Genomic DNA, 17,968 nt, shown 5'->3' on the forward strand with positions numbered 1-17,968 from the left:
CCAAAATAAAAACCTTATTTTAAAAGGTCATTTAAGTTGCATATAGAAGGTTTATCTATTTTGTTGTATGTAAATTCCACTAAAAAAAACATACATCATTTCCATGTGCTAGCAGCAATTGGAAACTGAAAATTTTTAAGAACCACTTACATTAATATGACAAGCATGAAATTTTTAGGGATAAATCTGATAAAGGTATATAAGACCTATATATTGTAATTTTAAAAGACATAAATAAAGGGAAATATAACACATAGGTAGATCAGAGGACTCAGTATTTTAAAGATGTCAAGTTTCCTCAAATAGAATTATAGACCCTAAGCAAATGCCCAGCAGACTTTTTGGTAGAAACAGGCTGATTCTGAAATTTATGTAAATATATAAGATGTAGAATGTCTAACTTTAAAAAAGATGAACAGAGTTGGAGGCCTTGTACTACCAATTTCAAGACTTCTTAAAAAGCTACACTGGGGCACATCACTGGCTCAGTCAGTACAGCATGCAACTCTCAGGGGTCATGAGTTCAAGTCCTACATTGGGCAAAGAGCTTACTTATTAAACAAACAAAAAAAACCCACGACAAAACAAAACAAAACCCTACAGCATTCAAAATAGTCTGAGACTGGTGTAAAGATAGACAAATGAACAACAGAGCAAAATAGAGCGTCCTGAAATAGAACCAAATTTATAGTAAGGGGATTTTCAACAAATGTGCAAAAGCAAATCAATAAGAAAAAGCATTTTTAATAAACTGTGGGAACAACTGTATAGCCACTGCCAAAAGAAAAAGAAAAAAAAAAAAACACCTTGATACTTACCTCACATCATAAACAAACATTTAAATATAACTAGATCACAGACCAAAATCCAAAAACTGAATCTAAAAAATTGCTATAAGAAAATAAAGTAGAAAATCTTGGTGATATTGGGCCTGGCAAAGATTTCTTTAACATAACAAAAACATGCACAAATCATAAAAGCGAAAACCAATACTTTAAGTTTTATCAAAATTAAAAACCCGCCTATCAAAAACACTGTTACTAAAGGAGAAACCACAGAGGGAGAGAAAATATTTATGAAACGTGTTTGAAAAAGGACTTGTGTCTACAGTACATAAAGAACTCTTGCAATTCAAAAGTAAGACAACTCATTAATTAAATAGACAAAAGATTTAAACAGACCTGCAAACCAAAGAAGACATACAGATGGCAGATAAGCAGATGAAAAGATGTACAATATAGCCAGTCAATTGGGAATTGCAAATTAAAAACCACAGTAACACACCATTACTTACCACGAAAATGAGAAAATTAAAAAGACTGACAATAATGAGTATTGTTGAAGATGCGGAGCAACTGGAACTCTAATCTTACATATTTGCTGGTGAGAACATAACATGTACACTTTGGAAAGCTGTTTACCAGTTCCTTAAAAATTTATGTATATACCTATCTATAACCCAACCATTCTACTCCTAGGCATTTACCCAAGGGAAATAAAAAGCATGTATCCTCACAAAGACTTCTACATGAATGTTTACAGTAGCTTCATTTGTAATAGAAAACTGGAAACAAACTAAATGATCATCAGTAGGTAAATAAACACCTTGTGACATATTCAAAATGGAATATATTCAGCAGTAAGAGAGAATGCATAAAACAGATTAATTGTAAAATAATTATGCCGAGGGCAAGAGGTCAAAAAAAGGTATACTAACTGATTCACTTATACAAAATTCTAGAAAATGCAAATTAATCTACATGAAATAGATTATACAATAATAAAAGATGAGGCAGGAGGAGAGGAAGGAGAAAATTACCAAGGGGCATGAGGAAACTTAAGGGCATATGTCAAAATTTATCAAGCTGTATACCTTAAATATGTGCAGTTTAATTGCATGTAAATCAATTATATTTCAATAAATCTGTTTAAGTCATATATACTTTTTTAAATGTTTATTTATTTTTGAGAGAGACAGAGATTGCATGCATGCACACAATCAGTGGCAGGGGAGGGGCAAAGAGGAAGACAAAGATTCCCAAGTAGGATCCACACTGCAAGCAGAGCCCAACACAGGACTCAAACCCATGAACTGTGAGATCATGACCTGAGCTGAAACCAAGTTGGATGCTCAACCAACTGAGCCACCAAGCTTCCCCACTTTTTTTTTTAAATGTTTATTTATTCGGGGGCGGTGGGGAGTGTTCGTGTGTGCAAGTGGCATAGAAGCAGGGAGACAGGATCCCCTTTATTGCATATTACAAAAATAATCAAGATAAACTATAAATTGAGAATGCTGAAAAATGAAGGTAATTTATAATGAACACACCTTGACACACACACACACACACACACACACACACACACACACACACCTATGTGTACAGGTGTATACATACTTCCTAATAAAAAAGAAAATGGACTAGTTAACTTAATGAAATACAAGGAAATAAGAATTTTTAAGGGGCACCTGGTTGGCTCAGTTGGTTAAGCATCCAACTCTTGGTTTCAACTTAGGTCATGACCTCACAGTGGTAAGACTGAGCCTCATGTCAGGTTCTACACCAATCGTGGAGCCTGCTTGGGATTCTCTCTCTGTCCCTTCCTGGCTTATACATGTGCATGCTCTCTCTCAAAATAAACAATTTTTTTTTTTAAAGAATTTTTAAGGGGCTCCTGGGTGGCTCAGTCGGTTAAGCGTCTGACTTCAGCTCAGGTTATGATCTCACAGTTTGGGAGGCTCTGTGCTGACAGCTTGGAAGCCTGAAGCCTGCTTCAGATTCTGTCTCCCTCTCTGCCCCTCCCATGCTCATGCTCTCTCTCTCAATAATAAATAAACGTTAAAAAAATAAAAATTAAAAAAAAAAGAATTTTTAAGATATTTGAGTCACAGCTTTTTGAAAAGCATACTACTCATCATCTGAAGATATGGGCAGTTTTAAGCCAAGTTAAAAAAAAAAAAAAAACTGAGTAGATCCATAAGCAGCCTTCATACTATCAAAGAATATCAAATAATTTTAGAATTTTAGCACCTGAAAAGTTCCTCTAATCCAACATCTTCATTTTACAGTATAAAATGTGAAGCCCAGAAGGGTTTAAGTCAACTGCTAGGGTCACATCAAGGCAGAGCCAAGACTATAATCAAATTTGTATAATTTTAATTTAAAAGGTATTTCAAGATCAATCATCATTTCATTATCATACTGATCAATTTTCAATTCAACAATATTTAATGAACATTTCCTAGGCATTGTAGGAGTATATGGCAATTCTTACCTTCAAGTTTTCAATGTCAATTTGAGGCCTATTAAATATTTCAGTCATAAGTGCTATTTTCTTTAAAGAAACCTCTGGCGTCAATAGAAGGATCAAGGTATGCTCATAATAAATTCACTCTCTTTTTTTTTTTTTAAGTATTCTCAATTTACAGAGTTTGTTTGGCTTGGTTATTTTTATAATACACATATAAAGGAAATCAACCAATCTTGTCTAGCCAATTTTTTCACATTTAAAGAATTGAACACAAGAATTGAACACTTTTAAAGAATGGAAAGGTTGCAAAGTTGGCAGCCTGTGAGCTATGTTTTACCCACAAGTACATTTTGTCTGTCTGCATAGTGTTTTAAAAAACCTAAATGTGTGGCTAACATTTACAATTAGCACACCTTGTATTAAAATCTGGGTTTCCTAATTTTGTTGAAACACTGGAAGATCTGACACAACGAGACATGCATCCTTCATGGCAAAAACTGAGCAATGATTAGACTCTTGGATACCTTAGACAAATAAGACATAATTACAACTTTCAAAAACCTCACAGTTATTAGAGACAAGCACATAAGCAAGTCATGGCAGTCCGTTACAGTTTTACTATGTGCCAAACACTGTGTGACAGATATTACACTAAAAATGAAAATAGGGGCACCTGGGTGGCTCAGTCAGTTAAGCGTCCGACTTCAGCTCAGGTCATGATCTCACGGCTGGTGAGTTCGAACCCCGCATCAGGCTCTGTGCTGACAGCCCAGAGCCTGGAGCCTGCTTCGGATTCTGTGAGTCCCTCTCTCTCTCTCTGCCCCTCCCCTGCTCATGCTCTGTCTCTCTCTGTCTCTCAAAAAATAAATACATGTTAAAAAAAATTGTTTAAAAAAATGAAAATAGAATAAGATGGAGGTACCAAAGAAGTGATAATTATTTGTTAAAAATACTGTTTTGGGAAGGCTTCATGGAGAAGAAAGAACTCGAGCTGTGTTTTTTAAGAGTAATGTTTCTTCCAGGTGAACAGGAGAGAAGAGGACATTTTAGGAACAGCCAACCTCCATGTTCACGGTTATAGGATCACATAAGTAGGCATGGCTGAAATACAAGGTATCATGCAGTTTGTGAAGAAACAGTATGCCTTTGAAAGATGGACTGAAGGCCAGATCAAGAAGGACTCTTGTATCCGATGCTGAGGAATGTGAGTTTCATCCTATACATCAGTATTGTTCTCACAGTGCTCCTAAGGAGATTACTCATGATTCAACATAGCTGTGAGAACAAATAAAAAGGGAAAAGGTATAATAGCTGATTGCCCTAGTTACTGATTCAACTAAATTACTAAAAGATAATTTATGAGCATAGCCTGATCCTTGTTCTGTTAACAGAACAAGTGGAGCCCTACTTTGCATACCTTATGTAGTTGTTCTATTTTAAAATTTCTTTGAACAAAAAAATTCTGTCATAAACAAATTTATTTTTTAAAAAGCTTGAACATGAGCCATTAAAAATATTTTACCAATCTTTACCCAATACACTACATTAACAAAACAAAGGATAAAAATCATATGATCATCTAAACAGATGCAGAAAAAGCATTTGACAAAATTCAACATCTATTTATGATAAAAACCCTCAACAAAGTGGTTACAGAAGAAATCTACCCCTCAACATAATACAGGCCCTATGACAAATCCACAGCTAACATCATACTTAAAAGTGAAAAGCTGAAGGAGTTTCCTCTAAGACAATGATGCCCACTCTCACCACTTTTATTCAACATAGTATTCAAAGTCCTAGCCACAGTAGTTAGTCAAGAAGAATTGGAAAGGAAGAAATAAAATTGTCAATTTGTAGATGACATAATACAATATATAGAAAACCCTACAGATTCCACAAAAAAAAAAAATACTAATACAAACTAATAAATGAAAATTAACATACAGAAATAGGTTGCACTAATAATGAACTATCAGAAAGAAATTAACAAAACAATCCCATTTACAACTGCACCAAAAAGAATAAAATATCTAGGAATAAATTTTATTAGGGAATGAAAGACCTACATTCTGTAAAACATTGATGAAAGAAATTGAAGACAGCAAAAATAAATGGAAAGATATTCTGGGCTCATGGAATGGAAGAATTAATAGTGTTTGAATGTCCATATTACCCAAAGCAATCTATAGATTCAACGCAATCCCCATCAAAACACCAATGGAATTTTTCATAGAACTAAAACAAAGAATCCCAAAACTTGCATGGATCCACGAAAAGACCCTGAACAGCCAAAACAATCTTGAGAAAAAACAAAGCTGGAGATTATCACACTTCCTGATTTCAAATACTACAAAGCTGCAGCAATCAAAACAGTATGGTACTGGCATAAAAACGCAGACACATATATCAGTGAAACAGAAAAGAGAGCTCAGAAATAAACCCACACAGACATGTTCAATCTATCTATAACAAAGAAAGCAAGAATATACAATGGGGAAAAATAGTCTCTTCAATAAATGGTATTGGGAAAATTGGACAGCCATGTGCAAAAAAATTAAACTGGACCACAAAAACAAACTCAAAATGAATTAAGGATTTGAATGTGAGGCCAGAAACCATGAAATCCCTAGGGGGGGAAAGAAAACAGATGATAAGCCTTTTAACATTGGTCTTACTCATATTTTTTTGAACCAGTCTTCTCAGACAAGGGCAACAAAAGGTAAAATGAATATATGGCACCATATCAAGCTACCAGCTTTTGCACAGCAGAAGAAACCCTAAACAAAATAAAAAACAACCTAACTGAATGGAAGAAGACATTTACAAAGTATACATCTGATAAGGGATTAATATCCAAAATATACAATGAACTTACACAACTTAATACATACATTTAAAAAAAAAACCTACTTAAAAATGAGGAAAGGATCTGAATATTCTCCTAAGGAAGACATACAAATGACCAACAGACACATGAAAAGATGCTCAACATCACTAATCATCAGGGAAATACAAAGCAAAAGCACAAGGAGATATCACTTCATACCAGTCAGAATGGCTATTATCAAAAGGACAAAAAATAACAGGTTTTGGCAAGGATGTGAAGAAAAGGGAACCTTCATACACTGTTGGTAGGAATGTAAAGTGGTGCAGCCACTATGTAAAACAATATGGAGGCACCTCAAAAAATTAAAATTAGAGCTACCACACAATCCATCAATTAAATTTCTAGGTATTTATCCAAGAAAACCAACAACCACCAATTCAAAGAGATATATGCACATCTATGTTCACTGTAGCATTAGCCAAGGGAAGGAAGCAATCTGTCCATCAATAGATGAATGGATAAACAAGATGTGGTGTATATATACACAATGGAATATTACTCAGCCATAAAAAAGAATGAAATCTTGACATTTAAAACATGGATAGACCTAGAGGGTTTTATGTTACAAGAAGTCAAAGACAAATACCATAGGACTTGACTTATATGTAGAATCTAAAAAGCAAAGCAAATGAACAAACAAAAAAGAAAGAGACTCACAGATGTAGGAAGCAAGCTACCAGACTGGAGAGGGGTTGGGGGCTGGGCAAAATAGGTGAAGGATTTTAAGAGGTACATATTTCCAGTTACAACATAAGTAAGCCAGGGGGATGTAATGCACACCATAAGTACTATAGCCAACAATATTGTAACAATTTTGTATGGTGACAGATGATGACTTATTGTGGGATCGTTTTAAAATGAACCGTATAAATTTCACTATGATGTACACCTAAAATTAATGGAATATTGTGTGTCAATTATATTTCAATTAAAAAAATGAAAGACTTTGAGGAGAAAGCTAAGATTGTGGAGTAGGGTGACCCTAAGCTTGCCTCCTACCTTGAACACAGCTAGATAAATATCAAATCATTCTGAATACCCAAGAAATCAATCAGAGGTCTTAGAGAACAAAGTTGCAAGTCTACAAGCAGAAAAAATGACCCATGGAAGGTAGGCGTTGCAGAGAGTTGATCTGGGGGAGAAAAGTGCCACAGCCGCAGCAGAGGAGACAGCACAGATCGCAGAGAGAGGAGTGAAAAAGAGAGAAAAAGCAAAAAAAATAAAAATAAAAAAGTGAAAACATGCACAGGGACCTGCACACGAAAACTGTTCCCCAAAACCATTGACTGGGAAAAAGGGGAGGGTGTAAATACTACCAATTTTTATAAACAGTCGAGCGCAGAGTATGAAGTTTGAGAAGTTAGTGCTGTTGCCAGGGTCACGCTTAACACTGCTTGGGGGAAAGAGGGTGGAGCCCTAGAAGCTGGCTAGGCAGTCTCAGGATCTCCTGAGTGCAGGAGAAGCAGCGGTTCCCCTGCTTAGATTGCATTTGGTAGAGGTGATACAGCCTCTCTGCACTCAAAGGACCCTGCTGGCACCATCAAGCTACCCCATTCACTGGCATGGGAACAAAGACACAGCTTGAGAGCAGCAAACCCTGGCACTGGCTGTGTTTTACAAGTTACCATAAAATCCAAACACTGTGCTGTGGCACAACTGTTTTCTGGGATAAGCCAGCACAGGATACATGGCCGCAAAACCCTCCCCCAAAGGATCAGCGTGGGTCTGTTCCACTGGATTCACTGAAGTGTAGTTTTGAAACCCAGCCTCACAGGAGATAAAACACAGGAATGCTGACAGGTGGACAGCTCAGACAAAAGGTGAGGGCAGAAATCTGATGGAAGCCGGGGACACAGGGGGGCAATAATTTGTTCATCTGTGAAGGCTTCCTAGGGAGTGCCAGGCATGGGCTTCCTTATCTAAAGATGGTAGAGTGGGGCGAAGCAATATTTACCCCTCGTCAACCAGCAGTGGTGGGCCTCAGTGAGACAAAAACAGCACCACCGAATGAAGACCAGAACCACTTACACCAAGCTCTGCCCACCTGCACCCTGCAGACACCATCTCCACTTGGGCAAGTGCACCAGAGAATCAGAGCAGCAGGCCCCTTCCCTCAGATGACCAGCACAAGCCTCTCAGAGGCACCAAGCCTACTGATCATAGAGTGCTGCAAAGCTTCAGCTCCTGGGGAAACTGGATCTAACTTCCTTTGAGTTTGTTTTATTTTTGTTTTTTGTTTTGTATATAGAAAGAGTAATTTTAATTTTAATTACTTTAAATTTTATTATCTTTTGGGTTTTTTTTCCTATCAAGCTTCTCTTAACAAGAAGACCAAAACACATCCAGGATCTACTTCCTTTATTCTTTTTTAATTTTTAAATTTATTTTTTATTTTATTTTTTTGACCTCCAAAATAACAAGATGGAGGAATTCACCACAAAAGAAAGAACAGGAAGAAATGGCAGCCAGAGATTTAATCAGTAGAAATGTAAGTAAGATGTCTGAACTAGAATAAAACAATAATTATAAGGATTCTAGCTGGGCTTGGAAAAAAGCATAGGAGACACTAGAGAATCCCTTACTGCAAACATAAAAAAACTAAAATCTAGTCAATTAAAAATGTTATAACTGAGATGCAAACTCGAATAGATGCCACAAGAACAAAGACGGATGAAGCAGAGGAATAAATCAGTGATAAAGATCAAACTATGGAAAATAATGAAGCTGGAAATACAAGAGAAACAAAGGTAATAGATTACAAAGGTGAATTTAGAGAACTCAGCAACTTATAAAACATAATTAATATTTGCATCATAAGAGTCCCAGAAAATGAAGAGAGAGAGAAAAAGGGGCAGAAGGTTTATTTGAACAAATTATAGCTGAAAACATCCATAATCTGGGGAAAGACAAAGACATCAAAATCCAAGAAGCACAGAGAACTCCCATTAAATTCAATAAAAGCCAGCCAAGGCCAAGGCATATCATAGTCAAATTCATAAAATACAGAGAAGAAAGAAATCCTGACAGCAGCAAGGGAAAAATAAGTCCTTCACCTACAAATGAAGACAGATCAGGTCAGCAGATCTGTCCACAGAAACTCGGCAGGCCAGAAGAGAAAGGCAGGATATATTCAACTGCTGAATGGGAATAATATGCAGCCAAGAATACCTTATCCAACAAGGCATAGCAATCAGAATAGAAAGAGAGATAAAGAGTTTACCAAACAACAAAAAAAACCTAAAAGAGTTCATTACCACTAAACCAGCCCTGCAAGAAATATTAAAGGAGACTTTAAGGGGGACACTTTGAGTTGGGGGGAAAAAAGACCAAAAGGAACAAAGATTAGAAAGGAACAGAGAACATCACCAGAACCAACTTTACAGGTAACACAATAGCACTAAATTCATATCTTTAAATTATCACTCTGAATGTAAATGGGCTAAATGCTCCAATCAAAAAACACAGGGTGTCAGAATGGATTTAAAAAAAACAAACAAACAAACAAAGATCCATCTATACGCTGCCTACAAAACTCATTTATTTTTTTAACGTTTATTTATTTTTGAGAGAGAGAAAGACAGAGTGCAAGTGGGGGAGGGGCAAAGAGAGAAGGAGACAGAATCTGAAGCAGGCTCCAGGCTCCGAGCTGTCAGCATAGAGCCCAACGCGGGGCTCAAACTGAGAGATCATGGCCTGAGGTGAAGTCAGATGCTTAACCGACTGAGCCACCCAGGTGCCCCTACAAAACTCATTTTGGATCCAAAGACACCTGCAGATGGAAAGTGAGGGATGAAGAACCATCTATCATGATAATGGACATCAAAAGAAATCTGGAATAGCTATCTTATGTCAGAAAAATGAGATTTTAAACCAATGATTATAACAAGAGACGAAGAAGGGCATTACATCATAAATAAGGGGTCTATCCATCAAGAAGATCTAATGATTGTAAATATTTATGCCCCCAACTTGGAAGTACCCAAATATATAAATCAATTAATAACAAACATAAACTAACTCATTGTTAATAATACAATAATAGTAAGGGACTTTAATACCCCACTTATAGATCATCTAAGCAGAAAATCAAGAAGGAAGCAATGGCTCTGAATGACACATTGGACTAGATGGACTTAACAGATATATTCAGAACATTTCATCCTGAAGCAGAATATACATTCTTCTCAAATGCACATGGACCATTACCCAGAATATATCACATACTGTGTCACAAATCAGGTCTCAACACGTACAAAAAGACTGAGCTCATACCGTGCATATTTTCAGACCACAACACTATGAAACTTGAACTCAAGCACAAGAAAAAATTTGGAAAGACCATAAATACATGGAGATTAAAGAACATACTACTAAAGAATGAGCGGATTAACCAGGAAATTAAAAAAGAAATATGAAATAGATGGAAGTATATGAAAATGAAAACAAGATGGTCCAAAACCTTTGGGATGTAGCAAAGGCTGCTTCCCCCTAAGGGGAAAGTATATTGCAATATAGGCAAGAAAAGTCTCAAATACACAAACTGACCTTACACCTAAAGGAGCTAGAAAAGGAAAGCAAATAAAGCATAAAGCTAGCAGAAGAAGGGGAATAATAAAGATTAGAGCAGAAATAAATGATATAAAAACAAACAAACAAACAAACAAACAAAAACAGTATAAGAGATCAACAAAACTAAGAGCTGGTTCTTCAAAAGAGTTAATAAAATTGGTAAACCCCTAGCCAGACTTATCAAAAAAGAAAAGAGAAAGGACCCAAATAATTAAAACCATGAATGAAAGGGGAGATAACAACCAACACCACAGAAATATAGTTATTATAAGAGAACACTATGAAAAGTTATATGCCAACAAACTGGACAATCTGGAAGAAATGGACAAATTCCTAGACACTTAAACACTACCAAACTGAAACAGGAAGAAATAAAAACTTTGAACAGATAACCAGCAAAGAAACTGAGTCAATATTCAAAAATCTCCCAACAAACAAAAACCCTGGGACTGATGGCTTCCCAGGGGAATTTTGCCAGACATTTAAAGAAGAGTTAATACCTATTCTTCTCAAACTGTCTCAAAAAATAGAAATGGAAGGAAAACGTCCAAACTCATTCTACGAGATCAGCATTACCTTGATTCCAAAATCAGACAAAGAACCAACTAAAACAGAGAATTACAGGCCAATATCCCTGATAAACATGGATGCAAAAATTCTCAACAAGATACTAGCAAATCAAATTCAAAAGTACATTAAAAGTATTCACCAAAATCAAGTGGAATTTATTCCTGGGCTGCAGAGCTGGCTCAATATCTGCAAATCAATCAACTGATACACCACATTAATAAAAGAAAGGATAAGAACCATTGATCCTGTCAACAGATGGATAAAAAGATTCTGACAAAATACAGCATCCATTCTTGACAAAAACCATCAACAAAGTAGGGATAGATGGAACATACCTCAACATCATAAAGGCCACATATGAAAGAGCCACAGCTAATATCCTCAATGGGGAAAAACTGAGAGCCTTTCCTCTATGGTCAAAAACAAGACGAGGATGTCCACTCTCACCATTACTATTTATTATAGTACTGGAAGTCTTAGCCTCAGCAATCAGACAACTAAAAGAAATAAAAGGCATCCACAATGGCAAGGAAGAAGTCAAACTTTCACCATTTGCAGATGAAATGATACTCTATATGGAGAACTCAAAAAAATTGCTAGAATACATGAATTCAGCAAAGTCACAGGATATAAAATCAATGTACAGAAATCAGTTACATTTCTGTACACCAATAACAAAGCAGCAGAAAAAGAAATCAAGGAATTGATCACATTTGCAATTGCACCAAAAACAATAAGATACCCTGCAATAAACCTAACCAAAAAGGTGAAAGACCTGATACCTAAAAACTACAGAACACTCAGGAAAGAAATTAAAGAGGACACTAAGAAATGGAAAAACATTCCATGCTTATGAATTGGAAGAACAAACATTATTAAAATGTCTATACTACCCCAAACAATCTACACATTTAATGCAGTCCCTATCAAAATACCACCAGCAGTTTTCACAGAGCCAGAACAAACAATCCTAAAATTTGTGTAGAACCAAAAAAGACCCTGAATAGCCAAAATGATCCTGAAAAAGAAAAACAAAACTGGAGGCTTCATGATTCCAGATTTCAAGCTATATTACAAAGCTGTAGTAATCAAGACAGTATGGTACTGCCACAGAAACAGACACACAGATCAATGGAACAGAACAGAAAACCCAGAAATGGACCCACGATTAACTATATGGTCAACTATTCTTCAACAAAGCAGGAAAGAATATCCAATGAAAACCAGTCTCTTCAACAAATATTGTTGGGAAAACTGGACAGTGACACTCAGACAAATGAAACTGGACCACTTTCTTACACCATACACAAAAATAAATTCAAGGGGCACCTGGGTGGCTCAGTTGGTTAAGCATCCAACTTCCGCTCAGGTCATGATCTCACAGTTCCTGAGTTTGAATGCCATGTCAGGCTCTGTGCAGACAGCTCAGAGCCTGGAGCCTGATTCAGATTCTGTGTCTCCCTCTCTCTCTGCCCCTCCCCACTCATGTTCTCTCTCTCTCTCAAAAATAAACATTAAAAAAATTTTTTTAATAAAATAAAATAAATTCAAAATGGATTGAAGACCTAAATGTGAGCCAGGAAACCAATAAATCCTATAGAACACAGGCAGCAACCTCTTTGACATTGGCCACAGAAACTTCTTACTAGACAAGTGGCCAGAGGCAAAGGAAACAAAAGCAAAAATAAACTATTGGGACTTCATCAAGATAAAAAGTTTCTGCACAGTAAAGGAAACAATCAACAAAACTAAAAGGCAGCCTGCAGAATGGAAGAACATATTTGCAAATGACATAGCTGATAAAGGTTAGTATCCAAAATCTATAAAAACTTCAAACTCAAAACCCAAAAAAACCCAAATAATCCAGGGACAAATGGGCAGAAGACATGAATAGACACTTTCTAAAGAAAACATTGAAAAGATGCTCAACATCACTCATTATCAGGGAAATACAAATCAAAATCACAATGAGATACCACCTCACACCTGCCAGAATTGTTAACATTAACAGTACAAGAAACAACAGGTATTGGTAAAGATGTGGAAAAAGGGGAACCCTCTTGCACTGTTGGTAGGAATGCAAACTGGTGTAGCCACTCTGGAAAACAGTATGAACATTCCTCAAAAAGCTAAAATAGAACTACACTATGACACAGCAATTACACTACTAGGTATTTACCAAAAAGGTACAAAAATACAGATTTGAAGGGGTACGTGCCCCTTAATGTTTACAGCAGCATTAATAACAACAGCCAGATAATGGCAAGAGCCCAAATGTCCATCAACTGCTGAATGGATAAAGAAGACATGGTGTGTGTGTGTGCGTGTGTATAATAGAACATTAGTCATCAAAAAGAATGAAATCTTGGGGCACATTGGTGGTTCAGTCGGTAGAGGGTCTGACTCTTGATTTTGGCTCAGGTCATGACCTCCCAGTTTGTACGATTATGATCCAAGTCAGGCTCTGCACTGATAATACAGAAATTGCTTGGGATTGTCTCTCTCCCAGCCACCTCTCTGCCCCTCCCCCCCTTCAAATAAATAAATAAACATTAAAAAAAAAAAAAAGAATGAAATCTTGCCATTTCCAAGGATAGGAATGGAGCTAGAGTGTACTACTATGCAAAGCAAAGTAAGTCAATCAGAGAAAGACAAATACCATATGATTTCACTCATATGTGGAATTTAAGAAACAAAGCAGATGAACATATGGGAAGGGGGAATAAAAGAAAAAAAGAGAGGGAAACAAACCATAAGAGACTCTTAAGAATTGAGAATAAACTGAGGGTTGATGGAGACAAGCAGGTGGGGGATGGGCTAGATGGGTGATGGGTATTAAGGAGGGCACATGTTGTGATGAGCACTGGGTGTTATATATAAGTGATGAATCAGTGAATTCGACTCCTGAAACCAATATTGCACTATATATTAACCAACTAGAATTCAAATAAATATTTCTTAAAAATTTAACAAGAAATTAAATAATAAAATTAGTGTTTTGGAAAGGTATGTCTAGTAACATTGCCAAGTATGGAATAAAGAAGTATTAGACCAGAAGTATTACTCTTATTTACAAGAGTAATGTAAGAAATGCTGAGTTAAATCTGGGTCATAACAAAAGAGACATTCGAGTCTTACTGGTATCTACTTTGTGCCAATTAGTCTACTATGTACTAGATTCAGGATAAAGAAGATAAATCTATGAGTTATTTAAATAAAAAGGCATCATAAATGATTAAAATAAGAATATAAAGAGAAAAAAGGAATTAAGTTTGGTAGGTGACTTGAATAAACAATGTGGTGTAAATCATAACACCTCATCTTCAATAAGCTAAGCACAAATCAGGCCAAAAAAGGTATGTTAAAGTGTAATCTAAGAAACGCAAAGGCGGTGTGTGAGTGGCTCAGTTAGTTAAGCGTCTGACTCTTGACTTCAGCTCAAGTCACGATCTCAAGATTTATGAGTTGGAGGACGCCTGAGTCGCTCAGTCAGTTAAGCATCCGACTTTGGCTCTGGTTATCATCTCACGGTTCGTGAGCTTAAGTCCTGCATTGGGCTCTATGCTGACAGCTCAGAGCCTGGAGACTGCTTCAGATTCTGTGTCTCCCTCTTTCTCTGCCCCTCCCTGGCTTGTGCTCTCTCTCTCAAAAATAAATAAACATTAAAAAAAAAAAGATTCATGAGTTCAAGTCCAATGTTGGGCTCTGCACTGACAGCGTAGAGCCTTCTTGGGATTCTCTCGCTACCTCTGCCCTTCCTCTGCTCTCGTAGGCTCTCTCTCTCAAAATAAATAAACTTAAAAAAAATCATTATTAAAAAAAGCAAAGGACTACAGCTATGACTATACTTCAGTAACAAAGGTCTTAGGGGATTTACTAGAACTATATACAAAATCAGAACGATCTTTGAATGCCTTTATAAACAATATCCTTGGGGCGCCTGGGTGGCGCAGTCAGTTAAGCGTCCGACTTCAGCCAGGTCACGATCTCGCGGTCCGTGAGTTCGAGCCCCGCGTCAGGCTCTGGGCTGATGGCTCAGAGCCTGGAGCCTGTTTCCCATTCTGTGTCTCCCTCTCTCTCTGCCCCTCCCTCGTTCATGCTCTGTCTCTCTCTGTCCCAAAAATAAATAAACGTTGAAAAAAAAAATTTTATAAACAATATCCTTAACTATCAATATCCTAGAGATAATCACAAAGGTTTCCGTAACAGTCTATCTAAGGTTAAAGCTTGACATCTTTCCCTTGGCAATTTTGGTTTAGATCCAGATACCTATATGATAGCATAGAATCAAGGTAAACAAGAATATTAGAAAACAATATTTAATTGATCATATCCATACAATTGCCAACATATGGCCAGTAAATTTATCAAATGTCACATTACTCCTAGGTAACTAGGTAATTCTGCTTATGGTTAATCTTTTTTTTAAGGATTTTTTTAATGTTTATTTACTTTTAAGAGAGAGAGAAGAGAGAACGAGTGGGGGAGGAGCAGAGAGAGAGACACAGAATCTGAAGCAGGCTCCAGGCTCTGAGCTGTCAGTACAAAGCCTGATGTAGGGCTCAAACTTGCGACCAGGAGAGCATGGCTTGAGCCGAAGTTGGACACAACCGACTGAGCCACCCAGGAGCCCCAAGGATTTTTTGTTTATTTTTAAGTAATCTCTACACCTACCGTGGGGCTCAAACTCACAACCCTGAGATCAAGAATCACGTGTTCCACTGACTGAGCCAGCCAGGAGCCTCAATCATGGTTAATCTCTAATTACTAATTTCTTACTAGACTTTTAGAATAGGTTCAAATTATTTCTGTGGATAAATTTCCCAGGCACTAAAAGTGTTCAATGATATGTTTCTAGGTTTTTCATTGAGTCCAACTTGAAAGAAATTCAGTGCCATTTCCATGTATCTGGTTTTACAACATACTTCCCCTGATAATAAATTTTTAGAACGGGTAGGTGAGAAGAGAAGGAATAAATGGGGTGACAAGCCCTTACATTCCTCAGAAATGAATTCTATTTTCACTGCTATTCCTGAGACTTACTTAAACCTGTTTGATAAAGATTACAATTAACATTAAATACACAAAATAAACTCAAGTTCTTCAATAAGAAAAGTGATGAAAACATTCTCTTTATCAAAAGAACCTTCATACCTCATTAATTACATTAGACTATGAAATCTCACCCATGAAAGACTACATCAAATGCTAATTACTATTTCCAAATAGCTAACTCTAAGTTATAAAACTTTCTTTTAACAACAGAAAGATTTGGTTATAACTCTAAGTGCATTGCTAAACCTCATGTATTAGAAAAGACATTCTAAGAGAGGAATTGCATGAGCCTGCAGTTACACGGGGGGGGGGGGGGGGGGGGATCACTATGACTAATACAGTAAGAATTAGAAAATACTCTCAAAGTATCTTTATGTGGGGCATAATAAGCGCTTGCATTTATAAAAAGAAAAAAGAAACCCAAAATGATGGGGAATAGAGGTATTACCTGAGGGCAGGAAATTCAGACAAAAGGTCCCTATTCCTGGTGAAAGCAAGTAGTCAGTTGCCAGGGTTTCTTAGATTCCTTGATTAGGAAATTCACAGCACACCAATCTCCACCACAGCCAGCAGGGATCGCTGTAGGGAATGGGTACACAGGGGACATAGGAGGGAGCAAGTTTAAGGGAAGGAAGAGGAAAGGAATGATATGATAAAAATATTTAGCTGTGATGCACTTTTAAAAAATACAGTTGTATTTCACACTGGAATAATACTACTGCTTAAATTCTAAGATAAATTAACCATTTATGATTTCCTTCATTCTCTCTACCACTGGTATTACTACTACTCTAATAAATATTTTTAAATTTTTTTATATTAAAAATATTAACAAAAATGAGATAGCTCTATTGTACAAAAGTTATACAAGACTGAACTGTATAATTAAACATCAAATGAAACCAATTAGGACAAGCACTCTAAAAGACAAGCGATTTACAAATTTATCCAAATTAGTTTAACTGCCAAAAAACCCACTTAAAATTGTAATCCTCAATCCATTTAATGGAGAATACCAAAGAGTAAAGTTAGCTATGAAAAGTAACCCACAAACCAAAGAGACATCTGGCAATAAATTATATCTATATATACTAAAAAGCAAATCAGAGAACTACCGTATTTATCAGAAAAAAGTTTTTACTTTAAATTTTTGGGGTGTGAGTCATCTGCCAAAAGTGTATTTGGGGCAACCTATATATCCTGTGTATTCTATGAAGGCCAAAGTAATATAAATCTCTTCTCCAGTCAGCTGAAAATGTTTCTGAACAACTACTACATACAACAGTACTGTGGCAGATGCCAAAGGTACAACAGCGAATAAGACAAGTATAATCACTGCCGTCAGAATTCAGTCTATCAGGGTGATTCTGTGCTTAAAGAGAGGACAATCTAGGGGGCACCTGCATGCTACTCCTGAGGTCAGCCCTTTGCTAGGCATGGAGTCTACTTTTAAAAAAGTAATAATAATTAAAAATAAACAGAGACGACAATCTGTAGAACTAAAGGCATAAAACTTTTATTGTAATAAAACAATATATTTTAAGACCTAAAGGAGTTAAAAAATGAAAAAGACCAGGGAAGACTAGCCTAGTTAAAGCTGCCTGTGTAAGATGTACATGTAAAATGAAGCAC

General features: G+C 36.4%; 1 protein-coding gene across 3 annotated transcripts in view; it reads right to left on the minus strand.

Moving 5' to 3' along the window:
• BLTP3B (bridge-like lipid transfer protein family member 3B) overlaps positions 1 to 17,968 on the minus strand; it is a 109,990-nt gene that overhangs the window by 79,642 nt on the left and 12,380 nt on the right. The window contains exon 2 of one of the 3 annotated variants that reach the window (XM_047067421.1): positions 16,785 to 16,915. The exons of the other annotated variants lie outside the window; for them this stretch is intronic. The gene's annotated coding sequence lies outside the window, so the exon portion shown is untranslated. The remainder of the gene's footprint in view (positions 1 to 16,784; positions 16,916 to 17,968) is intronic. 3 annotated transcript variants of the gene reach the window in all.

The sequence above is a fragment of the Lynx rufus genome, unplaced genomic scaffold (assembly GCF_022079265.1).
Source record: "Lynx rufus isolate CCGP_SWC_20201006 ecotype Redwood Valley unplaced genomic scaffold, mLynRuf1.p SCAF_7, whole genome shotgun sequence".
NCBI classification, from domain to species: domain Eukaryota; kingdom Metazoa; phylum Chordata; class Mammalia; order Carnivora; family Felidae; genus Lynx; species Lynx rufus.